Genomic DNA, 21,131 nt, shown 5'->3' on the forward strand with positions numbered 1-21,131 from the left:
TGTGATGATCATCATTATTAGAGCATTGTCCCAAGTGAGGAAAGGATGATGGAGACTATGATTCCCCCACAAGTCGGGATGAGACTCCGGACGAAAAGAAAATAAATAAAAAATAGGCCATAAAAAAGAAGAAGAGAAAAAGGCCCAAATAAAAAAAATTAAAAAATGATGAGAGAAAAAGAGAGAAGGGGCAATGTTACTATCCTTTTACCACACTTGTGCTTCAAAGTAGCACCATGATCTTCATGATAGAGAGTCTCCTATGTTGTCACTTTCATATACTAGTGGGAATTTTACATTATAGAACTTGGCTTGTATATTCCAATGATGGGCTTCCTCAAATGCCCTAGGTCTTCGTGAGCAAGCAAGTTGGATGCACACCCACTTAGTTTCTTTTGAGCTTTCATACACTTATAGCTCTAGTGCATCCGTTGCATGGCAATCCCTACTCACTCACATTGATATCTATTGATGGGCATCTCCATAGCCCGTTGATACGCCTAGTTGATGTGAGACTATCTTCTCCTTTTTGTCTTCTCCACAACCACCATTCTATTCCACATATAGTGCTATGTCCATGGCTCACGCTCATATATTGCGTGAAGATTGAAAAAGTTTGAGAACATCAAAAGTATGAAACAATTGCTTGGCTTGTCATCGGGGTTGTGCATCATTAAATACTTTGTGTGATGAAGATAGAGCATAGCCAGACTATATGATTTTGGGATAACTTTCTTTGCCATGTTATTTTGAGAAGACATGATTGCTTTGTTAGTATGCTTGAAGTATTATTATTTTTATGTCAATATTAAACTTTTGTCTTGAATCTTTCGGATCTGAACATTCATGCCACAATAAATAAAATTACATTGAAAAATATGCTAGGTAGCATTCCACAACAAAAATTCTATTTTTATCATTTACCTACTCGAGGACGAGCAGGAATTAAGCTTGGGGATGCTTGATACGTCTCCAACGTATCTATTATTTTTGATTGTTCCATGCTATTATATTATCTGTTTTGGATGTTTAGTGGGCTTTATTATGCACTTTTATATTATTTTTGGGACTAACCTATTAACCGAAGGCCCAGTGCAAATTGCTGTTTTTTGCCTATTTCAGTGTTTCGCAGAAAAGGAATATCAAACGGAGTCCAAACAGAATGAAACCTTCGGGAGAGTTATTTTTGGAACAAACGCAATCCAGGAGACTTGGAGTGGACGTCAAGGAAGCAACGAGGAAGACACAAGGCAGGGAGGCGCGCCTAGGGGGCAGGCGTGCCCCCACCCTCGTGGGACCCTCATGGCTCCACTGACCTACTTCTTTCGACCATATATACTCATATACCATGAAAACATCCGAGAGCGCCACGAAACCCTATTTCCACCGCCGCAACCTTGTGTACCCGTGATATCCCATCTTGGGGCCATTTCCGGCGCTTCGCCGGAGGGGGAATCGATCACGGAGGACTTCAACATCAACACGATAGCCTCTCCGATGATGTGTAAGTAGTTTTCCACAGACCTTCGGGTCCATAGTTATTAGCTAGATGGCTTCTTTTCTCTCTTTGGATCTCAATACAAAGTTCTCCTCGATCTTCTTAGAGATCTATTCGATGTAATTCTTTTTGTGGTGTGTTTGTCGAGATCCGATGAACTGTGGGTTTATGATTAAGATTATCTATGAACAATATTTGGTTCTTCTCTGAATTCTTATATGTATGATTTGATATCTTTTCAAGTCTCTTCGAATTATCCTGAATTCTTATATGTATGATTTGATATCTTTTCAAGTCTCTTCGAATTATCAGTTTGGTTTGGCCTACTAGATTGATCTTTCTTGCAATGGGAGAAGTGCTTAGCTTTTGGTTCAATCTTCCAGTGTCCTTTCCTAGTGACAGCAGGGGCAGCAAGGCACGTATTGTATTGTTGCCATTGAGGATAAAAAGATGGGGTTTATATCATATTGCTTGAGTTTATCCCTCTACATCATGTCATCTCGCCTAATGCGTTACTCTGTTCTTATGAACTTAATACTCTAGATGCATGCTGGATAGCGGTCGATGTGTGGAGTAATAGTAGTAGATGCAGAATCGTTTCGATCTACTTGTCGCGGACGTGATGCCTATATACATGATCATGCCTAGATATTCTCATAACTATGCGCTTTTCTATCAATTGCTGGACAGTAATTCGTGCACTCACCATAAATTATGCTATCTTGAGAGAAGCCACTAGTGAAACCTATGGCCCCCGGGTCTATCTTCCATCATATTATTTTCCTATCAATTTACTATTCCTTCCGTCTCTTATTTTGCAATCTTTACTTTCCAATCTAGATCATAAAAATACCAAAAATATTTATCTTATTATCTCTATCAGATCTCACTTTTGCAAGTGGCCGTGAAGGGATTGACAACCCCTTTATCGCGTTGGTTGCAAGGTTCTTATTTGTTGGTGTAGGTACGAGGCGACTTGCGTGTAACCTCCTACTGGATTGATACCTTGGTTCTCATAAAATGAGGGAAATACTTACGCTACCTTGCTGCATCACCCTTTCCTCTTCAAGGGAAAACCAACGCATGCTCAAGAGGTAGCACGCGCTCATCTGCACCGACCAACTCTATCGAGAGGCAGTTGCAGCAGCAGCTGCCGCCAGGGCACTTGCTCCTGCCGCTGAAGCCCCGGGAAGGAAGAAAGCCGGTAAGACCTCTTGCACCCACTCCGGCAAGCGCACCTCTTCGGAGTACTGTGCTCCCGTTGAGGACGTGCCAGAGAGCTCCATCGGCAAGAGCAAGAAGTCCAAGGCTGCACCACTAGAAACCAAGAAGGTGTCCGTAAAGGAGGACGGCACGGGCGGGGCTTTCACTATAAGCTCCACCCTCGGCAGCAAATAGGAAAGCATGCTCATCGCCTTACTGCGGGCGAATGTCGATGTATTTGCATGGCAAGCATCTGACATCCCCGGCGTTCCCAGGGAGGGGATTGAGCACCATCTTGCTGTTGGTCCTCACGCGCGGCCCGTCAAGCAGAAGGTCAGGAAGCAAGCTTTGGAGCGACAAGAGTTCGTCATTGAAGAGATCAGGAAGTTGCAGGCGGCAGGCCTGGTAAGAGGAGTACTCCATCCCACGTGGTTGGTCAATCCGGTGGTGGTGCGTAAGGAAAATGGGAAGTGGAGGTTGTGCATTGACTACACAGACATCAATAAAGCCTGCCAAAGGATCCATTCCCTTTGCCACGCATCGACCAAATTGTAGACTCCACCGCCGGGTGTGACCTGCTGTCATTCCTCGATGCCTATTCAGGGGACCACCAGATCTTCATGATGAAGGAAGATGAAGAGAAGACCGCGTTCATCACCCCATGTGGTACGTACTGTTTTGTACGAATGCCTTTCGGGTTGAAGAGCGATGGTTTGACATTTGCCCGAGCAGTTCAGATTGGTTTTGAGCCCCGGCTACATAGAAACATGGAAACTTATATGGCTGACATAGTGGTCAAAACCAAGGACAGGGCCACGCTCGTGCATGATTTAGAAGAAACATTCACAAATCCGCGCAAGATCAACCTCAAGCTCAACCCAGAGAAGTGTGTGTTCAGTGTCCCCTCTGGCAAACTTCTCGGGTTCTTTGTGTCTCAACACGGAATCGAAGCAAATCCCGACAAGATCAAGGCAATCGAGCAGATTGAGGCACCGAAACGGGTCAATGACGTCCGTAGGCTCGCCGACTGTATTGTTGCCCTGAGTAGGTTCATCTCCAAATCTGCTGAGCGCGCCCTCCCCTTTTTCAAAGTTTGAAAAAGGCGGGTCCAGTAAAATGGACTTCGAAGGCACAGGCAGCACTGCAAGATTTGAAGAGGTACCTCTCCTCCACGCCAATACTAGTCGCGCCTAAACCACGAGAGTCGTTGCTGCTGTACTTAGGAGCAACGAATCAAGTGGTCAGTGCTGCGCTGGTGGCGCAGAGGGAACTTGAGGGAGAAGCAGCAGTTGCAGCAGAGCCGTCGAATGGCGGGCCAGGGTCTTCCCTGGCAGAGCCTGACGCCGGCAAACCAGAACCCCCGGCAAGGCCCAGACCCGGCGAGGCAGAGCCTGAGCGGATGGGCAAAGTGGGACAGAAGAAGAAGATGGTGCAGCACCCAGTGTATTTTATCAGTTCCCTCTTGCAGGGGGCTAGGTCAAGATATTCTGGAATGCAGAAGCTACATTTCGGCCTTCTCATGGCCTCGTGAAAGCTGCGCCACTATTTCCAAGCGCACGAGATCACCGTCGTCACCCGCCTCCCTTTGCAACGGATTTTGCACAACCCAGATGCGACAAGGAGGATTGTGGAGTGGGCATTGGAGCTGTCGAGCTTTGGCCTCAGGTTTGAAAGTTCATAGCAGAGTGGACCGCAATGCCCGACAAGGAGATTCAGGAGACCACCCTGCCCGGCAAGGAGATGAGCAGTGAGTGGATTATGTACTTTGACGGAGCTTTCTCACTCCAAGGGGCTGGTGCTGGCGTGCTACTCGTCGCACCCACTGAAGAGCACCTCAAGTACATAATCCATATGCACTTCCCTCGGGAAAAATCAACGAACAATACGGCGGAGTACGAGGGGTTGCTTGCCGGTCTCAGGATCGCGGCAGACCTTGGAATCAAGAAGCTCATCATCAGAGGTGATTTGCAGCTTGTCATCAAGCAAGTTAACAAAGATTACCGTAGCCCACTGATGGAGGCCTGCGTGAATGAAGTGAGGAAGTTGGAAGAACGTTTCGACGACCTACAGGCAGAACATGTTCCCCGAGCGGAGAACAGCATTGCCGACGACCTGTCGAAACGCGCTACCCTCAAGTTGCCTGTGGAACCAGGTACCTTTGTACTTCGTTTAATACAACCATCCGTAGAGCAATCAGTAGGGCAGAACAAGCGAAGGAAGATAAGCCCCGGCAAGTACCTTCCCGCCGAGCTCCCAGGAGCCGCCGGTAAGAAGGTTGCCGGGTACCCCAAGCTTGCCGAGGGGCAACTACCTCCGACGGGGCCCCAGGCCCTGACCATAGAGGCAGTTGCCCCTGTGGCCGAAGATGTGCCTTTGGTCCTTGCCGTCGAGCCCCAGGCTCTGGCAGGGGCGCAGCCCACCGTCCGTTTCCTCCAAACAGGAGAGCTCCCCGAGGAGCAGGAAGAAGCAGAGAAAGTAACTCGTCGGTCCAACATGTACCAGTTTGTGGATGATACCCTGTACAGAAGGAGGCCAAACGGAGTCAGGCTGAAGTGCATTCCTCAAGAGGACGGACTAGAGCTGTTGGCAGAGATACATGGAGGTATGTGTGGCTCCCACATAGGGTCAAGGGCCCTTGCCGGCAAGGAATTCTGGCAAGGTTTCTTCTGGCCCACAGCCCTCCAGTATGCAGCTGCGCTAGTAACCAAGTGTGAAGCGTGTCAGTTCCATTCGAAGATGCTTCATCAACCAGCTCAAGCCCTTCAAATAATCCCTCTCTCCTGGCCATTTTCGGTCTGGGGGCTCGACATACTGGGCCCCTTACCCCGTGCTGTAGGGGGCTTGAGTACTTGTACGTCACAATCGACAAGTTCACAAAGTGGCCCGAAGTGGAGGCGGTGAGGAAGGTGACAGCACAGTCAGCCGTCAAGTTCTTCAAAGGGTTAGTTTGCCATTTTGGTGTGCCAAACAGGGTCATCACCAACAACGGCACGCAGTTCACAAGCCGCACCTTCATGCAATACATCCAGAACCTCGGTAGCATGGTCTGTTTCACTTCAGTGGCACACCCACGGAGCAACGACCAGGCGGAGAGGGCAAATGCTGAAGTGCTGTGAGGGCTGAGGACAAAGACTTTTGACAGGCTGCACAAGTGTGGAAGGCACTGGATTGATGAGTTGTCGACGGTTCTTTGGTCGATCAGAACGACGCCAAATCGAGCCACCGGCCAGCACCCATTGCCGTGGTATACGGGGCAGAAGCAGTTCTCCCCACGGAACTCACATACGGGTCACCTCGAGTGCTCGCTTATGACGAGCTTGAGCAAGAGCAGTTGCTGCTAGATGACGCGATGGTCCTTGAGGAAGATCATCTTCAGGCGGCTGTGCGAGCTGCACGCTACCAGCAAGCCTTGCGCAGCTACCATAGCCGCAAGGTTCATGCCCGAAGTCTTGAGGAAGGCGACCTTGTTCTTCAGCGCGTTCAGTCGGCCAAGAATTCCAACAAGTTGACACCAAAGTGGGAAGGCCCTTATCCGGTAATACGAGTCACCAGGCCTGGCGCAGTCCGCCTGGAGACCGAAGATGGTATCCAAGTGAGCAAATCCTGGAACATCGAACATCTTTGTAAGTGTTACCCATGAGGCGCGGTTGCCGGGCCTCCCGGAAAACCACCTTTTGTACAAGCCTTGCCGACAAGGCATGTAACCCTTTGTACAGAGCCAGGCGTAGACCCAGAGCATAAATAAATGAAGCATTGGCTCCCTAAGTTTTAGCATGCATGCTAGGTTAAGTCTCTCTTTGGTTGGGTTGATAGTGCCCGGCGGCAACTAACCCCTAGCATAGAGGTCGGGTGTGTGTCTTTCCGTCCTTTCCAGTCTTTTCTTTGGTTCGCAGGCTGCACAGGCGTTTTGGCTAAGCCATTTAAGGGCAAGGGGACGGATCGACATCCTCGACCCCGGCCATTGCCGGGGGCTGCAGATTCAAGTATCCGACCACGGCAAGCCAAGGTTGCCGGGGGGCTGCAGATTCAGATAAGTCTTTTATCCCCTGTTATGCATTTCCGTATGGAATTGGGACGTATGAAGCCTCGTTTATTCTTGGGACACCGTGCTCCCCCTTTCCTATGCCCAAGAACTATTCTCTGGGCCGGAACTTGGTTGTAGTCGCGGTGACGAGGAAGCAAATGAAGGGCCTAATCCTACTTCGCCCCTGCCTCCGCCAAGAGCGTGAGTATGGTCGCGCTATGAAGTAAGGGGACGGCGAGGCCTGTTGCCGGGCGACAATGTTTATCTTAGGAATAACAAGGACTCATTCCTTGGCATGGGCCTCGCTCACGCACAAAGAACCCGGCAAGCCCCCTTTTTCATTAATACGTTCCAAACAAATACAGTTCATATAGAATGTAAACATGAGCAAGGGGATTACAAGGTTTAAATCTGACAAATGCCCGCATGCTTAAAAACTAAAAAAGGATAAGATGCTCGTAATCCCTTTCTTGTCCCTCTCCTCAGGAAACGGATCAAGAGAAGCAGGAGGGCAAAGGGGGCGCCTAGGCGAGGGTACGAGCAGCAGAAGACACCAAGAGAAGGCTAGTGATGACGGTGTCGGGAAGGGGCCGAAAGATGAGGCAGCGGGCCGGCAATACGCGATGAATGCGTCGGTGCCATCGTACTCTGAGTTGATGGCCCGCCATCCACCTTCTTCACCTTCTCCGGCCCTCCAGCGCTAGCCACCAGAAGCAGCGGCCCCGAGAAGTTCAAGGAGCTGGCGGTGCAAATGGTGGTGCTGCCGGCGTCGCCCAGGGACGGTGTGTCCGACACCTAGTCGGACCCGTCATCCTCCCGCCCGCTATCCTTGTCGTCGCCGTCGCTGTCCTCCTCATTGTTGTCGCCGAGGAGGAGCTTTCGTCATCGGTCGAGCTCTCTACACAGCACCCTAGCCTGTGCCCCGAGCGCCCGAAGACCTTGATGGAGAGCAGGTCGCTCTCCTCTAGCTTGAAGCAGAGGACGTGCCCATCCATCAAGCAATGGGCACGTGCGAAGGTTTTCCAGCCCCGATGAAGAAGCATCACTTGAGGGGCAGGAAACCTTGTGTTCACCCACATGTCGCCGTGGCAACACCCCTTCATGTGAAGCCTCAGCCGCGGTGGCCGGTCGATCTCCAGCACCCTCGCGAACGCCCCGGGAAGACGAAGGCGGCTGCGCAGTGGCCCACGTAGCTGGAAGATAAACTCGAGTGTCGTGTCCCTGACGTGACCACTCGACGAAGCAGGAGGAGATGGTGGGGGAGATGGCGACGGAGACGGAGACGACGCAGGCATCCCCCTTCCGTGCCCACCTCTACCTCGGCCGCCTCGCCGACCGCGGCCCCGTCCCACGCCCCCGCCTCGAGCATGGCCTTTACCCTGGGCGTCTGGCTCTTCTTTGACCGCCACAGCTCTCTGGCAGGAGGAGGACCTGGTCGCCTCCGCGGAAGAACGGCCGCGGCCAGGCCCTCTCGCCATGACCATGGGTGAAGAATGGAGATGGAGGGGAGACGCAGGGAGACGCTCTTCCTCCTACCCCTGAGTTCCCTTTTTATAGTTGGGCGGGGAAGGCCGAAAGGCTAGCTCTACGCCTCTGAAGAGCCCGCTCAAGTCCGACTCATTAAGTAGCAACGAGCAAGGCCATCGACCGCCCTCCCCGCCCAATCAAAGGCACGTGAGTATCGGCCCCCGCACGCCTTCCCATATTCCATGCGCCTGACACCTATCCCACGCCGTGCATGCGGCGTACGTGGCGCAAGGGGCAGGCGTAGTGGGAAACGTGGAACGATGGTTCCAAGCCAGAGAGAGTAAATGAGCAGCGGCCCTCCAGTTTCAAAGGGAGACGCAAGCCGCCTCTTTACTGTTCACCACGGGATGCCGCGAGCATGCTGCAGTCATTCCATGCACGACCCCCACGTCACGCATTCAACGCGTGTCGTGGGGAAGCGCAATGAGCGAGGGAGTTACTGCAGTAAAAACTCCACAGCACGCACGCCCGCGCACCGTTCTGGGCCTGGCCCAATAACGCCCCGCGCTTATATGTGGCCCAGGTCCGGGGGCTCCTGTCTGTGTACAAAAGTAGGGGTCCCTTTTTGCACCCCTTTACTTGTGCGCGGGCAGTCACAGCCCCACGCCCTGGCCATGCTTGGCGGGGCAGAGGAAGCAAAGGCACAAGACGACCAGAGCAACGCGAAGCTAGAAACGCAAAGAGCAGAAGGGCGAGGTGGACTCCCCCGGCAAGGCCCTTGCCGGGGCGGCCTCCACAGCCCCGGCAAGAACCTTGCTGGGGCAACTTGCCCACGCCAGCAGGGCTTCCACCCTTGAGCCTGAGAGTTCCGACACCCTCAACCACATTGGAACCGAAGCTCGGGAGGCGCCTCCGTGGTGGCATGCAGATCTTTGTGAAGAACAAGAACATGCAAGATTAGATGAGAATCAGAAGATGAAGATCCTCGGCAGGATCCTTGCCAAGGATACCCACGAGACCCCTCCGGCAACACCCTTGCCGGGGATGCCGACGACGCCCCGGAAAGATCCTTGACGGGGCCCCGGCAAGACTCTCGCCAAAGACATTCGCGGGGCCACAGCCAGGCCCCCACCAGCCAAGACTCCATCACCGTTTCCACACAGCTGCCAGCCCACCAACTAGGCGAGCACCTGCGTGGCGATGTGCGGCCTCCAGGCCAACTCAGCAAGCACCTGCGTGGTGGCATGCAGATCTTCATGAAGACTCTGCCACGGCACCAACTCAGCAGCCAGCCGGCCAGCGTGGCACTACACGCCTCGTCCGCTCGGACGAGCGTCGAAGCCAGGCGAGGCGACTACAGCTGGGACGAGCTTCCTTGCCGTCCCCAATAAAGCATGAAGGACACGTCGGCAGCACATTAAATGCATTTTCCCTACGGTGCTGGGAGATAGACTCGACTACTGTACAACTTTCCACCTCCTGTGTGCCACTGTGGCAGCCCCTTTTGACTATAAAAGGAGGCCCGTGGCGTACTGAGGAAGGATTCGGATTTTTTCGACCCTGCATGCTTTGTAGGTAGTCCAAGAACACCAGATAAACATAAACCAGCAGGAGTAGAGTATTACGCATCACTTGCGGCCCGAACCTGGATAACCCCCTTGCGTTGATCTCTCAATCCCGCTCTTTCCACAGCCCCGCGTGCACCAACCGTAGCAAAAGGGATTCCTCGTGATCCCGTAGGGGTCGTTTCCCCGACAGTAGATTGGAAACTTATATGATATAAAGTAGACCCAGGGGCCATAGGTTTCACTAGTGGCTTCTCTCAAGATAGCATATATTACGGTGGGTGAACAAATTACTGCCGAGCAATTGATAGAAAAGCGCATAGTTATGATGATATCTAAGGCAATGATCATGAATATAGGCATCACGTCCATGTCAAGTAGACTGAAACGATTCTGCATCTACTACTATTACTCCACACATCGACCACTATCCAGCATGCATCTAGAATATTAAGTTCATAAGAACGAAGTAACGCATTAGGCAAGATGACATGATGTAGAGGGATAAACTCAAGCAATATGATATAAACCCCATCTTTTTATCCTCGATGGCAACAATACAATACGTGTCATTTCTCTTTCTGTCACTGGGATCGAGCACCGCAAGATTGAACCCAAAGCTAAGCACTTCTCCCATTGCAAGAAAGATCAATCTAGTAGGCCAAACTAAACCGATAATTCGAAGAGACTTGCAAAGATATCAAATCATGCATATAAGAATTCAGAGAAGAATCAAATAATATTCATAGATAATAAACCCACAATTCATCGGATCTCGGCAAACACACCGCAAGAGAGTATTACATCGAATAGATCTCCAAAAACATCGAGGAGAACTTTGTATTGAGATCCAAAGAGAGAGAAGAAGCCATCTAGCTAATAACTATGGACCCGAAGGTTTGTGGTAAACTACTCACACATCATCGGAGAGGCTATGGTGTTGATGTAGAAGCCCTCCGTGATCGAATCCCCCTCCGACAGATCGCCTGAAAAGGCCCCAAGATGGGATCTCACGGATATAGAAGGTTGCGGCAGTGGAAAAGTGGTTTCGTGGCTGCCCTCGATGTTTTTAGGGTATAAGAGTATATATAGGCGAAGGAAGTAGGTCGGTGGAGCTACGAGGGGCCCAGGAGGGTGGGGGGCGCGCCTACCCCCCTGGGCGCGCCCTCCTGCCTTGTGGCCGCCTCGTTGCTTCCTTGACTTCCACTCCAAGTCTCCTGGATTGCGTTTGTTCCAAAAAAGATCCTCGCGAAGGTTTCGTTCCGTTTGGATTCCGTTTGATATTCCTTTTCTGCGAAACACTAAAATAGGCAAAAAAATAGCAGTTTGCACTGGGCCTTCGATTAATAGGTTAGTGCCAAAAATAATATAAAAAGGTATATTAAAGCCCATTAAACATCCAAAGCAGATAATATGATAGCATGGAACAATAAAAAATTATAGATATGTTGGAGACGTATCAACGTTTCCAAATGCCGTAGCGGAAAGGGGTTAAAAACCGTTTGTTTAGCACCTCGCTGTACTAGTGTACAAAGAATCAAGTTTATTTTTTCCAATGATCTTCATGAAAGTTTTTATTATATCCCTCTTGAATATCTATCACTTTGGGACTAGTTTCATATGTTGCTTTTTGATAGGCTCAAACAAATCTCTACTTCTATAAAAGTTTGAGTTGGTGATGATGGTGTGCCTGCCATTCTCTACTTATAGTCGTCGGATCTTCATCGAACGCACATGAAGCAATCTGTGGCAATTTTGCAAAAAACCGCCCGTCAATCCATCAACATTTGCAGACAACCCCTCCAGCCTCATCTCTCCCACTCAGCCTCATCACTCCCCCCGACTCATCCAGCAATCTGAAAAGGGGCGCCGTGCAACCACCGGCAGACAACATCGGAGTCCATCTGGCGAGGTGGCCGCTGCCGGCGATGTCCACCGCCACCACGACCCCAGCCCATCTGTCCCGTTCTACTCTCTCTTCGCCACCTTATCCGGCCATCTCCAAAGAAAAGGAAAATGGCGGCACCGTGAGAACCACCGCCAGCAGAGGTGGAATCGATCCGGCGATGTGGCCGCTACCTGGGCCGTACAATCCCAGCCTCTCTTATGCCTTCTCTCAGCCCCACCGCCCATCGCCACCACGATCCCATCCTCGTCGCTGTCTGCTCCGCCCGCTCCCTTGTCTCCTCCGACCCTGACCGACGCAGGTCCGCCGCTTCTTCTGCCTCTTTTTCTGCCGCAGAGTTCCCACCAACCACCGCCCACTATCGCCACCAGCTCCCCCTCGTTGATGTCTCGTCCGCCCCTTCCCGTTATCCTGCAACGCAGAATGCCATAGGTACACCGGCGGAACTGTCTAGAAAGTAGAAACACTCTTCCAGGCCAATATATATCAAATTTTCTGTCATCCAGAGTTCAAATCCGTGCGCCAATGTGGAGCTGTCTAGAAACTACTCTTGCAGAAAAATATAAAGCAAATGGGCAGGACTATGGGACTCACGCTATTGCACCTAGAGAAGCCAGACGCTGGTCACGCCAATCTTCAGATTGAATGGATTGTGAGGAGTTCGCCTTCTGGTATGGGTGAATCTTCTTACTTGTGTAATTGCAGATATGTGCTTTGACAGAAATAACTGATGTAATTAGAGGAATAGTTTACTGTGGTTAGATTTGCTATGCTAGCCTACTTCTATGCTAATATGATTGCTACACTGATAATTGGCGAATATAATAGTAGTCTGATCTTTTATTCATCTATTGACGTAGATTGTTGGACTGCATATAGTCACATTCTTGTCACTAGATCTTATACTTTTGTGGTACCACATTATATATGCATTGCGATATTGCTTACAGTTGAAATTTTCAAGGAGTTGCTTAAGTTGACCAAATATGCATTGGTACCAAATAATCAAATATGCACATCAATACTCAGTGGCAGCTCCAACTAGAAATAGATTTATTTCTCACCAAATCACTGATTTGATCCACATGGCAGGTCCAAAAGATACTAACAGAAATTAAAAGTCGTCAGGAAAAACCCTTGGATTTTGGTGTGAGACTGAAGAACCACAAGGTCAGGGCATACTGGTTGTGTTAGGTTGAATATAGAGTATGTGCACTTATTTAAAAATTGGTGGTTGTGCTAGAGATTTATAAGAAGTGCAACATGTTTCATACTTCACAGTTTTGTGCATGTTGCTGTGAACGTATTTTCTTTTCTTGCTGTAGATTGCAAGTTGTGAAGCTTATTATTAGACATGCTTGGAATTTATTGTGATAGCTTCTTAGAAAATGCTGTGAAATTTTCATACTTGATCACTTCTGTATACTACTATGTTCTGATTTGTACTTTTTGGCTACCATACATGTGCATATCATTTGTCTTTGTTACTCCCTCTGTTCAAAAAATTCGGACAACACTGACAGCAGGTTGCTTTGTCATCAGTGCATTTCCTTTGCTTGGTAGCTCCACATCCAATTTTCAGGCCACACCCTGAATATTTGTTTCCTCTATGTCTGTTATCAACATGTTTTTTCTTTGCAGAAGCCTGGTTGATGTAAGAAAGTTACACCACAGTACTAATATTTTTTATGTACATACATGTGCACTCACCCCTTCTATATACATATGATTCAAAAACATCTTTTACTTTACATTTTTTCTTTGCTCTGTACAAAATGTACTAAGTGTTGTCCATTGTTTTTTCCTTTGCCTAAATATAGTACAGAGTACATATCCTCTATAGGGTCCTTGTTTTTTTTCCTTTGTCTAAATATACTACAGACCATCATATATATGCAGTACTGATTACCTGATGTCCTTTTAGGTGAGAAGATGGATGGAGCCAGAGCTCGAAGGCCAACATTGTTAGCAGAGATGTTTTGGGCAAACAACTAAAAGAAGGGTATACTATGCTTGACACACATGATTCCGTGGCCTGATAGATGCCTAAGGTATGTAACTAAGTAATTGGAACTAACAATATGAGTCATGCCTAAGGTATGCTTGACACACATGCCTAAGGTATGCTTGACACACATGATTTCATGGTCTGATAGACTTGGGCTTCCACTGTACGACACAAGTGGAGATGACTCTGTTTTTTGACCATGATCTTGAGAGGTACAACTTTATCTATGTATCCATATCTATACTTTCTCTCTAGATGTCATAAGCATGGTTCCCCACATCCAACATATGTTTCAGAATCATCTTTTACTACCCGCAAAAAAAGGAATCATCGTTTACTTTATTAATTCCTGCCATTTGTCTTCACATTTAAGTCTTGTTTGCCTAATATACTGCGAAATCAGCATTGTTGAATCCTTGGATAAAGGTAACAATATATATTGTTTTATTTTCTACAGTTGTTCCAAGGAAAACAACAGTTCTGTTGCAATAGTTCTTTTAAGGTTGTACATGATAGTATGTACCCGGAGAACGCAGGCCGTGCCGGTGATTTGGGAGATTTGGCGTGAGCGCAATTGCCGCATTTTTCACAATTTGGATTCGTCGGCTGCTATGCTTACATGCCTTGTCGTTGACGAAGCCAATGTTGGAAGGAGGCTGACACACCACACATCATTTTGTGATAGTAATCTAGCTTAGTGGCCCCTCTCAATTCTGTGTTTTCTCATTTGCTTTACATGTGTTTGTACATTACTTGCTCCTATCAATGAAATCAATAGCTCTGCTGTTAGGCTTAAGAAAAAACTATCTTGGAGCTCAGTTGTTGCCTCTCTCAGATATTTGCACTGCATGAACAAACTGCTATGTGGACAGATTTTCTATTTGTCATATGCTCTTTGTCCCCTTAATATGGGAGAGCCATGAGAAAATTGGGTAGGGAGAACCAAAGTCTTCTACAAGGTGAAAATTGAGGGGGGTTTATGTTGGAAACCTTATGTTTCATTTTGCTCGATGTACCTGTCAACAATATGGCATCATCACTTTGATCAATATTTTGGTACATCTTTTATTGTTTAATAGACTCGTGACACTGAGTAAATAATGTTCCACCCGATATTTTGTCATTCCGTAGCGTAGCACGGGCATCTTTCTAGTCTAAGTGAAGAACATGAGCATAAAGAATTTTCATCTTTCAAAATAATATAAGTGAAGCATGAGAGAATTTCCTCAAACCTTTACTAACTCTCAAATAAATCTAAGTGAAGCATGAGAGCATTTCTTCAAAAATATTAGAGCACACCGTGCTCAAAAAGATATAAGTGAAGCACTAGAGCAATTCCATAGCTCAAATTTTTTTAAGTGAAGCATAGAGAGAAATTCTAACAAATCATGGCATAATTTTGGATCTCTCAAATAGGTGTGTCCAACAAGGATAGATGACACAAACTAAAATGCAAAACAAGCCAAGACTCATATCATACAAGACGCTCCATGCAAAACTCATGAGATGTGACGAGTAAAAATATAGCTCCAAGTAAAATACCGATGGTCGTTAGAAGAAAGAGAGGATTCCTTCCGGGGCATCCCCAAGCTTGGTTGCTTGTTTCTCTTTTGATAATAACTTGGGGTGCCATAGGGCATCCCCAAGCTTTGGCTCTTCTTACTCCTTATTACTTCATCCATCGTGATCTCACCCAAAACTTCAAAACTTCAATCACACAAAACTCAACAAAACCTTCGTGAGATCCGTTAGTATAAGAAAGAAAATCACCACTCTAAGTATTGTTCCAAACCATTCATATTTTATTTTTGAAATATATCTACTGTATTATAACTTTACCATGGTTTATACTCCCCGATACAAACCATAGATTCATCAAAATAAGCACACAACACAAAGAAAACAGAATCTGTCAAAAACAGAACAGTCTATTGTAATATGAAAACATCGCATACTTCTATAACTCCAAAAATTATGAATTTTTTTTACAACGTAGGAAATTTGTATATCAATCTTGTGTAAAAAATAAGAATTTTATCACGCTTCTGTAATTTTATGAAATTATTTTACTGGACGCAGAAGTTTCTGTTTTCCAACAAGATCAAATCAACTATCACCCAACATGATCCCATAGACTTTACTTGGCACAAACACTAATTAAACATAAAAAACACAATCATAACAGAGGAATAATTGTGCAAACACTCAAGAGCAGACATAAAAAGGCAAAAAATAATTTATTCATTGGGTTGCCTCCCAACAAGCACTATCGTTTTATACCCCTAGCCAGGCATAATGTATAAATTCAAGTGTTGTCATCTTTGGTTCTAGATCCATAAGATGCCCTCATGATTGATTCATATGTTGGCCTAATTCTTGTTCTAGGGAAGTGTTCCATACCCTTCCTTAGTGGAAATTAAAATTTAATATTGCCTTCTTTCATATCAATCACGACACCTATAGTGCGTAAAAACGGTCTACCAAGTATAATTGGACAAGACAGATTGCAATCAGTATCAAGAACAATAAAATCTATGGGAAGATAATTTCTATTTGCAAGGATGAGAACATCATTAATTCTTCACATAGGCTTCTTAATAGTAGAATCCACCAAGTGCAAATTAAGAGAACATCCTTCAATGTCGGTAAGACCAAGCATATCACATAGAGATTTCGGAATTGTGGAAACACTAGCACCCAAATCACACAAGGAAAAACACTCATACTTTTTGATCTTGACTTTGATAGTAGGTTCCCATTGATCATATAATTTTCTAGGAATTGAGATCTCTAATTCCAACTTTTCTTCTAAAGCTTTCATCATGGCATCTACGATATGTTTAGTAAAAGCTTTATTTTGTTCATAGGCATGGGGTGAATTTATCATGGATTGCAAAAAAGAAACGCAATCAATCAAAGAACAATTATCATAATTAAATTCTTTGTAATCCAAAAGAATGGGCACATCACTAGTTAAAGTTTTGACCTCTCCAAACCCACTTTTATCAATTTTCTCAACAAGATTTTCACCCCCCGAATTATCGGGACACCTTCTAGCTAAAGTTGACTCTTCTTCAGTCCCTTTATCATCAATTTTAAGTTTACTCAACAAGGAATCAATATAAGAAACACCAATCATTTTAAGGTCTTCACCATTTTTATGAAAGCAATTGGTAGAAAATGCTCTTTCTAAAAATTCTCTTTTAGCTCTAAGCATAGCGGTTCTTTTCTTACTTTCATCCATGGAAACATATAAATCTTTAATTTATTCTTCAAACTTAGGCACAAAGTTTTCAACTTGAGATTTTTTACGTCATGAGAAATTCTATCAATGCTTCTAGACATATCATGAATCTTATTCAACTTTTCTTCTATCGTAGTCTTGAAAACCTTTTGAGCATTGATAAATTATTTAATATTATTCTCAAGATCAAATGTGTTTCTATTATTATTCTAAGAAGGATTACCATAGGAATTACCATAATTATTAAAGGAATTTACAAGAAAAGGCATAGGATTAAAATTACCCCTATAAGCATTGTTATGAAAATTGTTTCACGAGATAAAATTCACATCTACGATATCACTATTTTGCTCAATCAAAGTAGAAAAAGGCACATCATTAAGATCAGTAGGAGCACTTTTATTAGAAACCAATTTCATAAGAGCATCGACTTTTTCACTCAAAGTAGAAATTTCTTCAACCGAATTAACCTTCTTATTAGTTGGTGCTCTTTCGGTATGCCATTGTGAATAATTTGCCATGATATTATCTAGAAATTTAGTAGCTTCACCCAAAGTAATTTCCATAAAAGTACCACCCGCAGAGGAATCTAAAAGATTTCTAGAAACAAAATTCAATCCCGCATAATTTTTTTGTATAATCATCCAAAGATTTAAACCATGAGTAGGACAATTTCTTAGCATCAATTTCATTCTTTCCTAAGATTGCGCAACATGTTCATGCTCAGGTTGCTTAAAATTCATGATCTGAGTTCTAAGGGAAATAATTTTGGCGGGTGGAAAATACTTAGTAATAAAAGCATCTTTGCACTTATCCCAAGAATCAATACTATTGCGAGCCAAAGAAGAAAACCAATTTTTTGCACGATCTCGCAAAGAAAACAGAAATAATTTCAACTTCACAATATCATTGTCCACATCCTTTTTCTTTGGCATATCACATAATTCTATGAATATGTTAAGATGGGATGCGGCATCCTCATTAGGAGTACCGAAAAATTGATCTTTCATGACAAGATTCAACAAAGCGGCATTAATATCACAAGACTCCGCACTAGTGGCTGAAGGAGCAATCAGAGTGCTCATAAAATCATTATTATTGGTATTGGGAAAGTCACACAACATGGTATTTTCTTGAGATATCGCAACTACGCAAACAAGAATGCACACAAAAACATATCTGACGAGAAAAAGTCAAACAAAAAAGCGGGCGACTAAAACAACATTTTTTGTGAAGTGGGGGAGATGAAAACGAGAGTCAAATGGCAAATAATGTAAATTTCAAGGAGATGAGATTTGTGATTAGGAACTTGATACATGTTGATGATGTCTCCCCAGCAATGGCGCCAGAAATTCCTTTTGATGTCGCTTGAACTACGTCGGTATTTCCCCAAAGAGGAAGGGATGATGCAACACAACTACGATAGGTATTTACCTCGGTCATGAAACCAAGGTATCAATCCAGTAGGAGAACCAAGCAACACTATTTAAATGGTACCTGCACACAAAGAACAAATACTTGCAACCCGACGCGTATAAGGGGTTGGCAATCCCTTTTCAGGCAACTGCGGTAGAAGTTCACAAGTTGACGGGATAAAATTGTGATAGATTGGATAATAGATCTCAAAATAAAAGATGCGAATAAAAAGTGCAGCAAAGTATTTTGGTGTTTTTGTAATAATAGATCTGAAAAGAAAAATTGAAAATAATAGATCGGAAAGCAAATATGATAAGGAATAGACCCGTGGGCCATAGATTTCACTAGTGGCTTCTCTCAAGAAATAGCACACGGTGGGTAAACAAATTATTGTTGGGCAATTGATAAAACTTCAAATGATCATGATGATATCCAGGCAATGATCAATATATAGGCATCACGTCCAAGATTAGTAGACCGATTCCTGCCTGCATCTACTACTATTACTCCACACATCGACCGCTATCCAGCATGCATCTAGTGTATTAAGTTCATGGAGAAACGGAGTAATGCAATAAGAACGATGACATGATGTAGACAAGATCTATTCATGTATAAATTGACCCCATTTTGTTATCCTTAATAGCAGCGATCAATACGTGTCTTGTTACCCCTTCTGTCACTGGGAAAGAACACCGCATGACCGAACCCATCACAAAGCATCTCTTCCCATGGCAAGAAAAATCGATCTAGTTGGCCTAACTAAACAAAGATTTGAAGAAGAAATACGAGTCTATAAATAATCATGCATATAGAAGATCAAAGAAGACTCAAATAACTTTCATGGATAAAATAGATCTGATCATAAACTCAAAGTTCATCGGATCCCAACAAACACACCGCAACAAGAGTTACATCAAATAGACCTCCAAGAGACCATTGTACTGAGAATCAAAAGAGAGAGAGGAAGCCATCTAGCTACTGCCTACGGAACAATAGGTCTACAATGAACTACTCATGCATCATCGGAGAGGCACCAATGAGGATGATGAACCCCTCCGTCATGGTGCCTAGATTGGATCTCGTGGTTCTGGAACTTGCGGCGGCTGGAATTGTGTTTCGTCGACTCCCCTAGGGTTTTGGGAATATTTGGGTATTTATAGGGTGAAGAGGCGGTGCGGGAGGCCACCGAGGTGGGCACAACCCACCAGGGTGCGCCTGGGCCCCCAGGCGCGCCCAAGTAGGTTGTGCCCCCCTCGGGGCACCCCTTTGGTACTTCTTTGGCCCAAGTTGTTCCTGCTGGTCCAGAAAAATTCTCCAAAAAGTTTCGCTGCATTTGGACTCAGTTAGTTATTGATTTTCTACAAAGTAAAAACAAGCAAAAAATAGCAACTAGCACTAGTCACTATGTCAATACGTTAGTCCCAAAAAATGATATAAAGTTGCTATAAAGTGATTGTAAAACATCCAAGAATTATAATATAACAACATGGAACAAGCAAAAATTATAGATACGTTGGACACGTATCACCCACCTCCGGTGCCCATCTTCTGGTATATAGGTCACTTTGACCTATAAAAAATAAGGAGAGGACTTTCGGGATGGAGCGCCGCCGTCTCGAGGTGGAACTTGGGCAGGAGCACTTTAGTCCTCCGGCGGGGCGATTCCGCCGGGGGAACTTCCCTCCCAGAGGGGGAAATCAAAGCCATCGTCATCACCTACAACCCTCTCATCTTTGGGAGGCCAATCTCCATCAGCATCTTCGACAGCACCATCTCCTCTCAAACCCTAGTTCATCTCTTGTGTTCAATCTTTGTACCGGAACCTCAGATTGATACCTGTGGGTGACTAGAAGTGTTGATTACATCTTGTAGTTGATTACTATATGGTTTATTTGGTGGAAAATTATATGTTCAGATCCATTATGCTATTTAACACCCCTCTGATCTTGAGCATGATTATCATCTGTGAGTAGTTACTTTTGTTCTTGAGGTCATGGGAGAAATCTTGCTGCAAGTAATCATGTGAACTTGATATGTGTTCGATATTTTGATGATATGTATGTGGTGATTCACTTAGTGGTGTCATGTGAGCTCTTTCTCTTTTGAGCTCTTTCTTTGGCTCTTTCTCTTTTGAGCTCTTCCTTTGGCCTCTTATGCAAAACGTTACGAACCAAGATAGCAATTGTGTATATGTGAGGACAACCTTGTGACACAAGATATGATATCAAGATACTTGTACCAATATGGTATGGTATGTATGCTATGGGGACTATGATCACTAATGTAAACAAGTAACGTTGCCAGCAATACTCAAAGGCTAGTCTTGATAGGAAAGGTACGCAAAATGGGCTATGGGTTATCAATGCAATGGCAAGAATGAATGTACAATGAAGGGATACCATGATACCAAGGTGATATAGAGGTTACCGTTCTTGCTTACGGTGAAGGTGTGAAAATGGTGAAGTGGTCGATGGCGATGATGAAGATGAGCGGCGGTGATGTCGATGATGAATCATCCCTAAGTAGCCGAAACAAGTTAGGAAACGAGAATCCCAACTCAAATTCTCCAAGACAAAAGTGGAAAAATAGTCGAAGTTGGTAGTGGGTAAGTGGTGGTGGTTGTGGAAGTGCGTATGCGGAACTGGTAGTGGAATCTGGGTTGCGTATGCGGAAGTGGAAATGGGCTCGTCGGACGTCCAGTAGTGGTCGGACAACTGGTAGCTGTTGGACGTCCGGAGACTGTCGGGCGTCCGTTGCTTTGGTGATTTCGGGCACGAGATGAACTCTAGGTTCGTGG

At 45.5% G+C, this 21,131-nt stretch overlaps 1 long non-coding RNA gene across 1 annotated transcript; it reads left to right on the plus strand.

Moving 5' to 3' along the window:
• The first annotated feature begins 13,608 nt into the window (after window positions 1-13,608).
• LOC123166944 (uncharacterized) lies at window positions 13,609-14,327 on the plus strand. Its single transcript, XR_006483735.1, has 3 exons — window positions 13,609-13,714; window positions 13,820-13,883; window positions 14,129-14,327. It is a non-coding gene; the product is annotated as an uncharacterized lncRNA (long non-coding RNA).
• Window positions 14,328-21,131: the final 6,804 nt, after the last annotated feature.

This window comes from Triticum aestivum, chromosome 1D (genome assembly GCF_018294505.1).
Source record: "Triticum aestivum cultivar Chinese Spring chromosome 1D, IWGSC CS RefSeq v2.1, whole genome shotgun sequence".
Lineage (NCBI taxonomy): Eukaryota > Viridiplantae > Streptophyta > Magnoliopsida > Poales > Poaceae > Triticum > Triticum aestivum.